Here is a 13612-nt window from a genome sequence, read left to right as displayed (position 1 = left end):
CCCTCCCCCCAAAATACCCAACAAGTACACAACCCAGAACATAACACACCCAACTTCTCAGTCGTGGAAGGAATGCACATGCACACCCTTACTTTAATTTGCTCACTTGTGTAAGTTAGTCCACACCAAATACCACCAAGTCTATGTACGTTCAAAATGTTTATTTTGAATTGAGAAGCTCTGTACATTGTTCTATTATAAAATGCAGCACCAACCGGAAAATCAATAACATTAAAACAATAAACATTGTTACACTTACGTACAGTTGGGAATTAAATCATGATAACTGAACAGTGGTGGAAGGCAGCACCACCATCCCCTAGGAATTTAGTTTATATAAATTTAAAATTGAAGATGTGAGTGAAGGGACCCCTCACCTTAGAAGAACCTAGTACTGGTAGTTGTTGCATCCTTCAGAAGCTCTGCAAAGCTCTGGTTTGTAGAAGGGAATCTTCCGTCTGTAATGCGAAAAATGAAATGGTGCGCGTTAGTATATTGCAACTTGCAAGCATTTCTCAGCCGTGCCAAAAAGTGTAGCATTTATTGATAAGCAATATGGACTAACAGTACACCAGTACTTCCTAAAAAAGTGGCTTGTTAATGTTTTTGTTGACCGCTTGTACGTAGCGCGTAGACTAGACAATAGCAGTGTGAGGCAGGTCATGTGGGCTCAAAGGTGTCTTATACAAAAAGCTGCACGGTAACGTCACATGTGCAAAAATAAAAGAGACAAAGGTAAAATGGTTGCATGGCTCGGGCTCACTAAGCAAAGGCTAGAATGACCATATATAACTATTAGTCTCTACTCTACTACTACCTGATTTGTACTAGTGATGTATATTAGTATTAACTCATTTTTCAACCTTGCTACTGATCAATAGGGGGGAGGTGTATATGACGCCTGATAAATGTGTAATGTTTTCTAGGCGCACTACCGACCACCATTGCCGGGGCCAGCGAAGGCGACGCGGAGGGAGAAGATGCGGCAGTTGCTGCAGATACCAACGGAGTGGTAGGGGGAGTGGCAGCACCAGTGGTGGGCGGTGGTAAGTTAGATTCATAATCCTTAACTATTGTTGAACTTGACAGTACACTCACTGCAAGGGTGTACTGTGTGTATATGTATACTGTACTGTTGAGACTTAGGGCCCTGCTGACACCGCAGGGGCAAACCTCCCGCCATCCCTGTAGAAAAAAGTCAGACCCCCACATGTCGACCAGGCGGAAAAGGGTTCAATATGGGAGTGGTGTCTCTCTGAACACACCGCCAGCCATATAATCTGCATTTTGGAATGCCTTTGCGTGGCAGCATTGCTGTCCGCCACAGAAAGGTATGCAGACATTGCAGAGTATGCTTGGGGGCCCCCATGGAGGGTACCTACCTATGCTATGGTACCCCCCCCTGCCTTTCAAAGCAAAACGTGACAGGCTCAGTGCGGGGCCCGTCATGTTGTGCTTGGAAAAGCAGCGCAACATGTATTTTTAGCATTGTTTCGGCACCGCCAACCAGAATGTGAAAAAAACAGGATGCGCCCGCCACTGTGCCGGGTGCATCATCCTAATTAATTGTCCCCACGGGACCCCCACCCTTTTTAGCGTGAGGATGGCGGGTGGACAAAGTCCGCCCGCCATCCGAAGTCGTAAGTAAGTATGAGTTGTTGTGAACGTTTGAAGAGTGAACTAGAAGACTAGAATCCCTTTAATTGGCATAGGAGCGGGAGTATTGAGTAACCAATGGCCTCATCTATCTGATTTCAACTCCGCTTTGAAAGTTTTATGGAGAAGAGCACCTGGTGCACTGTTCGACTAAAAAGTGAAAGACGGGTGGAAGGAAGAAGGACGGGCGAGATTTAAAATGTTATGTACTACTGTGCTTTATAGTGCTACTCTACCATGCCACTATGTGTATAAATAATTAACTTGTCTTACTGTTTTTCACTCGCTTCCCTTTTCTTCTCCTTCTCCTGCTCCCTTCTCCATTTCCACCTCTTGACCCTTACCTTCCCTGAGACATGTCATTTTCAACCCTGGGGGACAACCTAGGCCTCAGCTACGGTGAGGACATTGTGGCTGAAATCCTGAGAACCCCGTCACTCTTAGATGGTGATGGCAACACAGCAGGGACCAGCGCACAAGGCGACTGGAATACCCTTACTTCTCTCAAAAAACTTCAGGTAAAGACTGCTCTTCACGGCTCTATTATGACCGAATACCTCAGAGCAAACTCAGCACCTAACGGATTGCTGGTCCGCACGGCACCGAGGATCTTTTTGGAAGACCTTATATTCAGACGCGAATGGAGCCAAATTGCATGGAAATGCACTCGAGATTGGATCATTTTGATTATCAGTACCGCAAAACGCCTGTCGGATGCTTTGATTGTCAAAATCAATATAGCAGAGAACGGTCTCAAAACCAGCATTAGCCTTTCTGCATATAAAACTCGTTTAGCAGAAATAAACTCAGAAATCTCTGACCACCGAGACTACCTGCTAAACCAGAAGATAAACAAACTACAGAAGGACCTGAAGAGATTTGATAGGGAGAAAATCTATCCCTATACAAAAGAGGACTTCCAACCTACAGAGACCGACACGATCTCTGACGATGGATCGTCAACGTCCAACCGTTCAGGTCACTCTTCGGGTAGCAACTCGAGTAATCATAGCTGGGGCCGCCGCTCCAACCCACAGGGTCTATTACCACCACCACTAGGGCCACCACCTTTCTACGGTTTTCCACCCCAACCATTCCCACAACACGGACCCATGTGGTACCCGCCATACAACCCACTACAACAGGGTTTTCAGCAACCTTTCCTCCATAACCCTCCTCCACCTTTTCAGAACAGAGGCAGGGGCAGAGGCAGAGGAAGAAGAAGAGGGAACAAGCAGGTACATTGGCAAGATCCGGACAACCAACAGAGAACAACGAGAAGCATGGCACAACACCAACAAAAAAACTGATCGTCAACCTGTCTTCGAGACCTCTGAACACCGACGAGACCACAGCCTTGGAACTAGGACTTGGGTTTGTGCCCACTCCACAGGAGGATAATTTCAGAACCAATGAGGAACTACATCAACTGTTTCGCAAAGTGAGACTTAGGGCCTTCTTCAAAGACAACCAAACACAGACTGAAGACGACACTGGCTTGAGACCCCCGTCGAAATTCACCCCCAGCGCTGGTATGGTCCCACACGAGGTCCTCACCTTCGAAAAAGCTGTCCTCAAGGAGGTTAACCGATTAGAACCTCCTAACGCTTACAACAACTTCCCCAAAAAACTGCGGAGGGCGGTGACCACCCTTCAGAATGATGATTCCATCATAATAAAACCTGCGGACAAAGGGGGAGCCACTGTGATCCTCGACATACAGGATTATGAGAAGGAGTGTCTACGCCAACTAAACAGCACCGAGTACTACGAGATTCTAGAGACCGATCCTACTTCAATGCTACTGAACCAGATCAGAACCTTGGTCAACGAAGCAGCAACAGAGGGATGGATTACCTCTAAAGAAGCAGACTTTCTGGTGAATCCGTCTCCTAGGATGCCCTACTTCTATCTTCTACCTAAAATCCATAAGGGGGTTACCCCGTGCCCTGGCCGTCCGATCGTGTCTGGGATAGGCTCCCTTCTGGAACCTTTGAGCCAGTTCAGTGACGTCTTTTTGCGCCCTTTGGTCCAGGCTACTCCAGCTTACCTCAAAGACACCAGAGATGTGCTTAACCTCATCCAAACCATCAATGATGAAAACACCGAGGAAATCAACTTACTGCTCACACTGGACGTGGAAGCACTGTACACGAATATCCCGCAGGAAGCAACCATCGAAGTGGTAAGCAACCTGTTACAAAACTCGGAACTTCCAACGTCTACACCGGCAAGCTTCATCTCGGCCCTCATTGCCCTTGCTCTCACTAACAACTATTTTATGTACAAAACCACCATCTACCACCAGGTACAAGGGACCAGCATGGGGAGCACCTTTGCGCCGAGCTTGGCTGGACTGTACATGTCACATTTTGAGGCTAACCACATCTTCACAGACGCCAACCCATTTCATCGACATATGGTCACTTGGAAACGGTATATAGACGATGTGCTGATCCTATGGAGAGGACAGGCATCTAAGACACTGGAATTCTTTGAGTGGATCAACAATCAGGACCCCCATTTACGCTTCACCATGACCTCCAGTGACGAGAAAATCCCCTTCCTGGACTTATTGATCCAACTAGAAAATGGGATACTTCACACCAGCATGTACAAAAAAGAGACTGACTGCAACAGCCTCCTGAGCTTTAAGAGCCACCACCCTAAAGCTCTACGGGAAAACTTACCCTATGGCCAGTTTCTCAGGATCAGGCGCAATTGCAGCAAACTACAGGACTATGACAGACAAGCCGACACCCTATCTGAGAACCTGGCGAAGAGGCACTATCCAGTAAAAGTAATTAACCAAGCTAAAAAACGGGCTAGGAACAACACCCGTGAGGGCCTCCTGGAAACGAGAGAACCCGAGACCAACAACGTGATCACCTGCGTCACAACCTTTACCCCCCTCTCCAACAAAATCAAAAGAATCATCAACCGTAACTGGAAAATCATCAATAGTGATGCACTAAACATCCCAGCACCTCGTTTTGCCTTCAAAAGGACCAGCAATTTAAGAGACCAACTGATCAATACACGGCCACGCCAGAAACAAGCGAGAAGAGAGAACACTCTCTGGGATCTGCCAGCAGTGAAGGGGCACTACCCGTGTGGTTCGTGCAGTGCTTGCACCACGACACGACACACAAAGGTCTTGGAAATTGGTGAGCTAAAGTGGGAACAGAGGAAGCACACGAACTGCAACACCGCAAATTGTGTATACTTGATCTCGTGCCCTTGCGGACTCTACTATGTAGGCATGACCACCAGACCCATCAAAACAAGGATCAGCGAACACAAAAGCACCATCAGACGAGCTCGCGCAGCCACTAAACTGACGAACCATTTTCTGGAAAAAGGGCACCCCTGTGAAGCGATCCAATGGACCATCCTGGAATCCAATAATAACTGGAGTAGCGAGTCGCTCTTTAGACGTGAACAACGCTGGGTGCACCGCCTGCACACAGACACCCAGGGGCTCAACGACGATATCCCATGGAGCGAGCTCTAACACTGACACTTTTGTGTGCATGTACTATGTGTAATCCATCGTACACCGTCCCTCCGGCTAGGAGCAAAATAACTGAATAATTAGACCCTAGCTCGTCACGTTAGCTCTGAGGTGCATTGCTATATTGAAAGCATGAGCCTGTTACGGATGAGGACTTTACACCTTCAGCACCCGTGAGCAAGTTCTCATATGGCCCCGCCCATACACCGCCACACCCTCAATCCTGGCAATCATGCAGGATAAACTGGCCTTAGGCCAACAGTGACACACCCACTTTTGTGGTCTGGTCTGCTATTCCTGATTTACACATCGTAAACACCCCACGGCCCGCATGCGCACAGTAACACACCTCACACACACCATGCATGCGCCAAAAACACCTCCTCACGCATGCACAAGAGATCACTGGAACATCCTGTTTCACCGCGCATGCGCAGCTCCGGCCTCCTACGACCTTTCGTGCCGTCTGAACCGGAAATAGGTACCTCCTTCTATCACGGGGCTCAGTCTTTAAATACCATGGGTAAGGCAAAGTCATTTACCTTCGAGCAGGCGTCAGGACCGGGCAGGTTTCCAGTGCCGTCACCTGAGCAACCCGTGAGTATGACTCGAGGCTACCCAGATCCAAACGTAAGCAATTTTCCTGCTCTACAACCGGCTACGATGTAAGTAAATCTAACGCTTCACTTCTGTTTCCTTTACCCTCTGGGTTTTCCCTGCTGTTACGCACTTTTTCCAATTTACAGCCCTAGATGGTGTGGGCCTCCTACGCCGCTTTTTAACTCAAGGAGCAATTCCAGCTCTTACTTTAGGTAAGATTACTCTTAGTGCACTTTCTTTGTATTGAACCAACGAATCGAATTAGATACACAACACACGTGTCTACCTGACTGTCTCGTTTGACGACACGCCGGGTGACCCCGTTGCACAGCCAAGTGGAGGTGTCCGGGCCCCGCGGGGTACAGCAGTTTACCTATCGAGTCTCCAGCTGGGTTCTGTGACCGCCACCGGGACCCGGGACCTACTACCTTTTGACTGGCATGGGACCACACCCACGCCTCCCCGCTCCTACAGAACCCTGAGAGTAGCCTGGGCCTCCGGGTGCATGACATTATGATTGTCTCATTGTAAAATTGTGATCTCTCGGATCACTATGTACTTATGCGGATCGACAAGGCAAGTCCGCATATGTTTTTTAACCTCTGCATTTCTTTTTGTTTTATCTTTCTTTTGATCTAGGTCTTACGCAAAGGGGGCACAACAGACTCCTCCCTGCACACACCACCTGTTTAGGAGACACTGTACTCCCTTTCATTGCCGAGTGGGAGGGTGATATTTTACCCCACCCACCACACATAGTCTGGGCACCTTTCCCCACACTTTTCACCTCTACTGGTCCTGATGAAGCGCCATGGATCACTCTGACCACTGAAAGGCGCGAAACATGTCGACCATTTGACCTGTACCGACCATTTGACCTGTACCTTAAGTTACTACTAAACACATCACGTTTTAATTAGTAACATTTTTGCCACGTATTTTAATGTACCAAGGGTGCCTTCTTATTAAAATAGCTTCCCTGGTAACCCTTAGGTATTTTTATTCCTGCACACACAACAGCCACCACTGACCCTGGTACTCCCCCTCCACATACCCGCATGCACCAATCGGCAGCGCTCTTAAAAGATCTCCGCTAAAGAGACCCTTCGGGGGACCCGTAGGGCATTGCACCGCCGGCCCGACGAGGAGCACCGCCCGATGATGAAGCATGACATCCCTCGGGGTGTGTGAGGGCAACAAGAGACACTGATGCTGTCTCCCCCCATCCTGAGTACCCCATCCTAGACCTCTAAGACATAGATCCTTCTCTTTACTTTCCCTTTGTTGAGGTACGGTCTTGGTTGACTTTCAACCATACCGACCCTGGAACAGTGCCTTATAGTAATTACCCTATTATAAAATGCAGCACCAACCGGAAAATCAATAACATTAAAACAATAAACATTGTTACACTTACGTACAGTTGGGAATTAAATCATGATAACTGAACAGTGGTGGAAGGCAGCACCACCATCCCCTAGGAATTTAGTTTATATAAATTTAAAATTGAAGATGTGAGTGAAGGGACCCCTCACCTTAGAAGAACCTAGTACTGGTAGTTGTTGCATCCTTCAGAAGCTCTGCAAAGCTCTGGTTTGTAGAAGGGAATCTTCCGTCTGTAATGCGAAAAATGAAATGGTGCGCGTTAGTATATTGCAACTTGCAAGCATTTCTCAGCCGTGCCAAAAAGTGTAGCATTTATTGATAAGCAATATGGACTAACAGTACACCAGTACTTCCTAAAAAAGTGGCTTGTTAATGTTTTTGTTGACCGCTTGTACGTAGCGCGTAGACTAGACAATAGCAGTGTGAGGCAGGTCATGTGGGCTCAAAGGTGTCTTATACAAAAAGCTGCACGGTAACGTCACATGTGCAAAAATAAAAGAGACAAAGGTAAAATGGTTGCATGGCTCGGGCTCACTAAGCAAAGGCTAGAATGACCATATATAACTATTAGTCTCTACTCTACTACTACCTGATTTGTACTAGTGATGTATATTAGTATTAACTCATTTTTCAACCTTGCTACTGATCAATAGGGGGGAGGTGTATATGACGCCTGATAAATGTGTAATGTTTTCTAGGCGCACTACCGACCACCATTGCCGGGGCCAGCGAAGGCGACGCGGAGGGAGAAGATGCGGCAGTTGCTGCAGATACCAACGGAGTGGTAGGGGGAGTGGCAGCACCAGTGGTGGGCGGTGGTAAGTTAGATTCATAATCCTTAACTATTGTTGAACTTGACAGTACACTCACTGCAAGGGTGTACTGTGTGTATATGTATACTGTACTGTTGAGACTTAGGGCCCTGCTGACACCGCAGGGGCAAACCTCCCGCCATCCCTGTAGAAAAAAGTCAGACCCCCACATGTCGACCAGGCGGAAAAGGGTTCAATATGGGAGTGGTGTCTCTCTGAACACACCGCCAGCCATATAATCTGCATTTTGGAATGCCTTTGCGTGGCAGCATTGCTGTCCGCCACAGAAAGGTATGCAGACATTGCAGAGTATGCTTGGGGGCCCCCATGGAGGGTACCTACCTATGCTATGGTACCCCCCCCTGCCTTTCAAAGCAAAACGTGACAGGCTCAGTGCGGGGCCCGTCATGTTGTGCTTGGAAAAGCAGCGCAACATGTATTTTTAGCATTGTTTCGGCACCGCCAACCAGAATGTGAAAAAAACAGGATGCGCCCGCCACTGTGCCGGGTGCATCATCCTAATTAATTGTCCCCACGGGACCCCCACCCTTTTTAGCGTGAGGATGGCGGGTGGACAAAGTCCGCCCGCCATCCGAAGTCGTAAGTAAGTATGAGTTGTGAACGTTTGAAGAGTGAACTAGAAGACTAGAATCCCTTTAATTGGCATAGGAGCGGGAGTATTGAGTAACCAATGGCCTCATCTATCTGATTTCAACTCCGCTTTGAAAGTTTTATGGAGAAGAGCACCTGGTGCACTGTTCGACTAAAAAGTGAAAGACGGGTGGAAGGAAGAAGGACGGGCGAGATTTAAAATGTTATGTACTACTGTGCTTTATAGTGCTACTCTACCATGCCACTATGTGTATAAATAATTAACTTGTCTTACTGTTTTTCTAAGAGTATATTTTACAATTGTCTTGTTTTTTTCTTTTTGATACACAGTTACTCCTAAACTCAACCAAAAGGAGTTGGCCGCCAAGGCACGGCGCCGGAAGCTGGGGGCAATCCAGCGGGAATACCGGCGGCTGGTGGTCTTAGCAGAGGAGGAGAAGGAGACTGCGGCTGCAATTGAAGCCTCCTCCAGTGCCCGGGCCCCAGCCACCGCCACCACCCTCCAGCAGTACGGCGCCACCATCTGGTGGCTGCCTGCCGCCACCGTAGTGCCATCTCTTGTGCCCCCCCACTGTGGCTGCAACTGCCGCGCCCTCAGACGCCGCGTCGCCCGTTTAGAGGAGCAGATGCGTTTCTTCCTTGAGTCCCGCCCCACACCTTAGTCCCTGTCATCAAGTTCTGCCCCTTTTTTAATTCTTGTTTGGGTGGGTGGGAACTGGTTTGGGCATTGGGTTTGGGTTTTTGCTTTACAGACTTTTTCTCCTGGACTTTCCTGTGGACATTGGCTGGGGTTAGGGAGGGGGGTGGGTCAGCTTTTGTGGGTTTAGTTTATTTTTGTTAGGGTAAATTAAATATATTTTTCTATGTTGCATGCAATGTTGTTAATGTTTTGTAGGTGGGGTAACTGTTTTACATCACACTGTTTCCTTGCTGGTGCAGGGCCGTCCATAGCCTGTGTTTGATTTAACCCCTTCAGTGCCCCGCCCTTTCCCCCTCCTGTGCCGGGCATTGTATTAGCGGGCGGGGTCCATGACGAGATAGTCTCGTCATGGGCACAGCGCAACCGTGCTCCATGACGAGACTATCTCGTCATGGGCATAGAAGAGGTTAAATAATTGGCTGACTGTATAAGACACAAACAGATAGATGCGAACCACCTCACTGATTGACTTGTCCTTCTAGTACTTTCAGTCTGTCCTCTAGTCTATGCATTCTTTATCTGGACTGGTGTGTGAAATTGAAATCATTGACAACATGTCCATTATTAATTCTGCCTCCCCCAAACTTCTCTCTTACCTGTGCTTGATGTTTATGTTTAACTTTGGCACAGCAATGGCTGCATGGTGAAGATGGTTTCCTTTTTCTAACATGCCATGATTGGGGTGGTGGTGGTGGTAGTATAGTAGTAGTAGTAGACACTGGCAGGGCGGCAGCATTTGCAAAAAAAGAAAAGGAGACAGTCAATCGCCTTTGAGAGACTGTTAGAGGAGTAGTAGAATGAAGTACAGTACAGAACTTACCGAGCAACAATAATATGCTAAAATATTTTACAAAACATAATGGTGGTTGGGATAGCCTACTAGACAGAGTTACAAACTATTGTTGTGTCGAGTCACTTGACTAGGCCTACAGCCTAACAGTTAGTGCTGTATATGAGGAATGACAACAAACAAATCCAATCAATGCCGGCAATTAATGCTGAGGTATATGTTCCTTTGTTAAATAAAATAACCTCTAAAATATCCTACTCATGGGTGGGCAAGCAGAAGAAGATCATCGCTCTGCCTTGAAATTGAAGTACTGTTGCTTTCGCCACATCCGCCCCAGCAAGTGTGTGATTAAGTATTGGTGTACATTTAATTTAGTCACACCTCGACAATAAGTCACCCAGCCCGGGGTAAGAGGGTTAGGGTTTGTTGAATGGATGGGAAGGGGTTTTTTGGGAAAGGTTTGACATAGAAAAACAGTATACATGGACAAACAAACGACAATCATTGAAGACTACCATATCCATATGTTAAGGGAAAAAAAGGAAATGCATGCATGATGATGAGAGACCCGGATTACATACACTTCTAGTTCTTGTTTTGTTGTTCCGGCCTTAATACTTTTACAGATAGCAAAAAGAAATTTTAAATATTGGTAGGGAAGAATCGTAAACAGAGAGTAAACCTAATGATGATAATAACAACTCCAAGAACACACTGTTGTAAAGATTGTATACAAAATATTAATCAAATTATTTAAAAGAAGATGAAAGTGGATACTGTTACTTTGTTATCCTGGTAAAAAATGTGGACTGGATTTGCATCTCGGCATTCCTCTTGGTCCTCTCGTCCATCAATCTTGGGTGTGTCGCCTCGCCACTCGCCACTGCCCGGCTGGAAAAATAATGTCGATTTATTGGTAAGGTAAGTGTGCATTGTAATGTTTTCCAAAGTATAGGGCAAGGCCCGGCCTGTAATTGTAGATGGAAAACCAAAGGGGATATTGAGAAACAAAGTTGAAACAAATGCACAAGTTATGGTGTAGTGCAACAAGAACACTTTCCGAGGTGGCATGTATGCATCATCTCTACTCTAGTCTGTTTCCAGCATTGACCTTCAACAATAACAGGAGAGAGCAGGCCCACAGTGCTTAGCAGTAGCACATCCTACGTTAAGACTTTAGAGTACTTTTTTTTCTTTTTTTAAAGAGTTGGACAAAGGCAAAGCACATTATCTATTCCAAACATAGCATTTTACAGTCTAAGTTAGTAAATCAATGCACCGCAGTAATCCCACCGCTACATTCTATTCCACTTCTACACAGACATTTAGGTCTGCTGTGGTTGTTGTTGACGTGTTTACCTTTAGGTTTTTAAGTTTATGCCACTCATGAAACGTCCTCCTGACTTCATCATCATCTCCGATACTTTTACTGACTGACTGTGAAGATCGGCCTGCAGTAGAAGTAAAATTGTTATTACACAATAAGAGTAGAAATATTATTGACTTGAGTCAGTCTTTAGTGTGTACAGAAAGATAGATTACTAGTACACTTTGACTTCACTTTGTGCACAACAAACAACGAAAACACAAAGACCAATCGCTCAGAGTCAGGTGTCCAATGCATGCCATTAATTGTCATCATTACCTGTTCCTTCTCATCTGAAGTTAACGGGCCGTCTATTTCGCCATCATCATGATGGACGATGCTGTTGTGTCAATCATACTCATTGCGCAGATTGAGTGAGTCCCCTTCCTGTATTGAATTAAAAGCAATGTATCACCAAGCTGCAGGAGAAGTAAAAATGTCTTATTTGCAAGAAGGGGAAAATTGAATTCACCTTGAGTTAAGTTTAGTGTGTTCTGTAGAAAGTTGATTAGTGGCAGTGCACAATTACATAAATTCATGCACAACAAACACAACAAAATCATTCAGTCTGCGACTCTGCGTCCAATGCATGGCATCAATCATTACCTGTTCCATCTTATTTTGAGTTAATGGCCAGTCTCTCTCGGCTTTGAAAGGAGGAAAGCTATAGTAGTCACCTGATTCATGCACCACTTCTTTTGGCAGGACTAGGAAAGTTTGAATTTGTTCTTGTAGTATTTTACCATCATCCAATCATCATTCATGAGGGCAATGGATTTGCGTGGGAGATTCAGTATGATGGAGCGGAGGAGCTGGATTCGGAGGACTGTAGTGTCAAATTGCAGACACCTGAAAATTGTATATTAAATAAGAAGAGTAGAAGACGGTGGTAATGGATTTGTTGTGATTCACAAGTTTGTAACCGGAACGACAGACACACAAATAAAAAGGGAAAAAGGGAGGAAGACAGTAAGTGCAAGCCTAATTGTCAGGGAAGTATAGCTCGTCCTCAAACTCTGGGGGGTCGGCCAGTAGTAGGTAATAATCATCATGTGACACACTACTTCTGTCACCTGAGCCGCTGACATCATCTTCCTCCATTGCTTCATGCGTTGTGTAATTCGGTGGTATGAAGTGCTGATTAATTTTGATCATTGTTAACCTCTCCACGTTTTTGGGCGAGATGCTGGTCCTTCTCAATGTTACAATGGAACCAGCAGCACTGAAAACACGTTCGGAAGAGACACTTGCAACAGGGCAAGCTAGATAGCTTATCGCCAGCCTGCTGAGCTGTGGCCATTCAGACCTTTTCCTATACCAATACTGCAATGGGTTTTGATCAATGTACACCTCTGTTGGGTCGTCCAGATAGGCCTGCACCATCCGCTCAATGTTCAGGGTTGCTGCTGATAAGCTTTCGTGCTCTTTTCTCTGTGCATCAGCACTGTGCTTATTAATGCCTAACTTTACATACCAATCGTGTAATGATTGTACTCGGCCTAATGATCCAGTTATTGTTTCTGTGGTCGATAGTGATGGTGAGTGTTGTGATCCAAACACACTGCCCTCAGCCGACGAAGTTGCACTTGATCCTGCATGGCCTGCTGCAGTACTTCTTGTGGGTTGATCTTGCAGGCTTTTAATTAGCAGCCGTTCGTTTTCCAACCTACTGGCTGCTTCAGCTATACAAGTTTTGTAGCGGGCAACATCAATCTCGGAAAAAGCAAAGAATGTCTTCAGTCCAAATTTTGCACGTGGATCCAGAATTGTGGCACAAATGTAATGTTCTTGAGACAAAATTTTATTTTGTATCCTTACATTTTCAGCTAAGCGCCGGGATAAGCTCTCCACCAAGTCATGGGCTTGTTGTCTTTTGTCCTCTACACCTTTGTATGATTCAGACACATTATTCAGCTGATGCTCTAGCATTTGCAATAATGGGATAGCTTGGCCCATTGTACAGTCCTCCTTGCTGACTTCACGTGTGAAGACCTCAAAAGGACAAAGCATCTCAGTCAGGCATTTAATTAGGCTCCATTGCTCCATCTCAAGGTTCATGCCTTTAACAGTAGCATCCCCTCTTCTTTTCCAGACATATTCATGGAGTGACCTGTACTGCTCATTCAGACGATCAAGCATGTAAAACGTTGAGTTCCAACGTGTTGCCACCTCCTGG

Source organism: Triturus cristatus, chromosome 2_1 (assembly GCF_964204655.1).
Source record: "Triturus cristatus chromosome 2_1, aTriCri1.1, whole genome shotgun sequence".
Classification (NCBI taxonomy): Eukaryota; Metazoa; Chordata; class Amphibia; order Caudata; family Salamandridae; genus Triturus; species Triturus cristatus.
The sequence above is the reverse complement of the archived record's forward strand: the minus strand, read 5'-3'. Positions refer to the sequence as shown.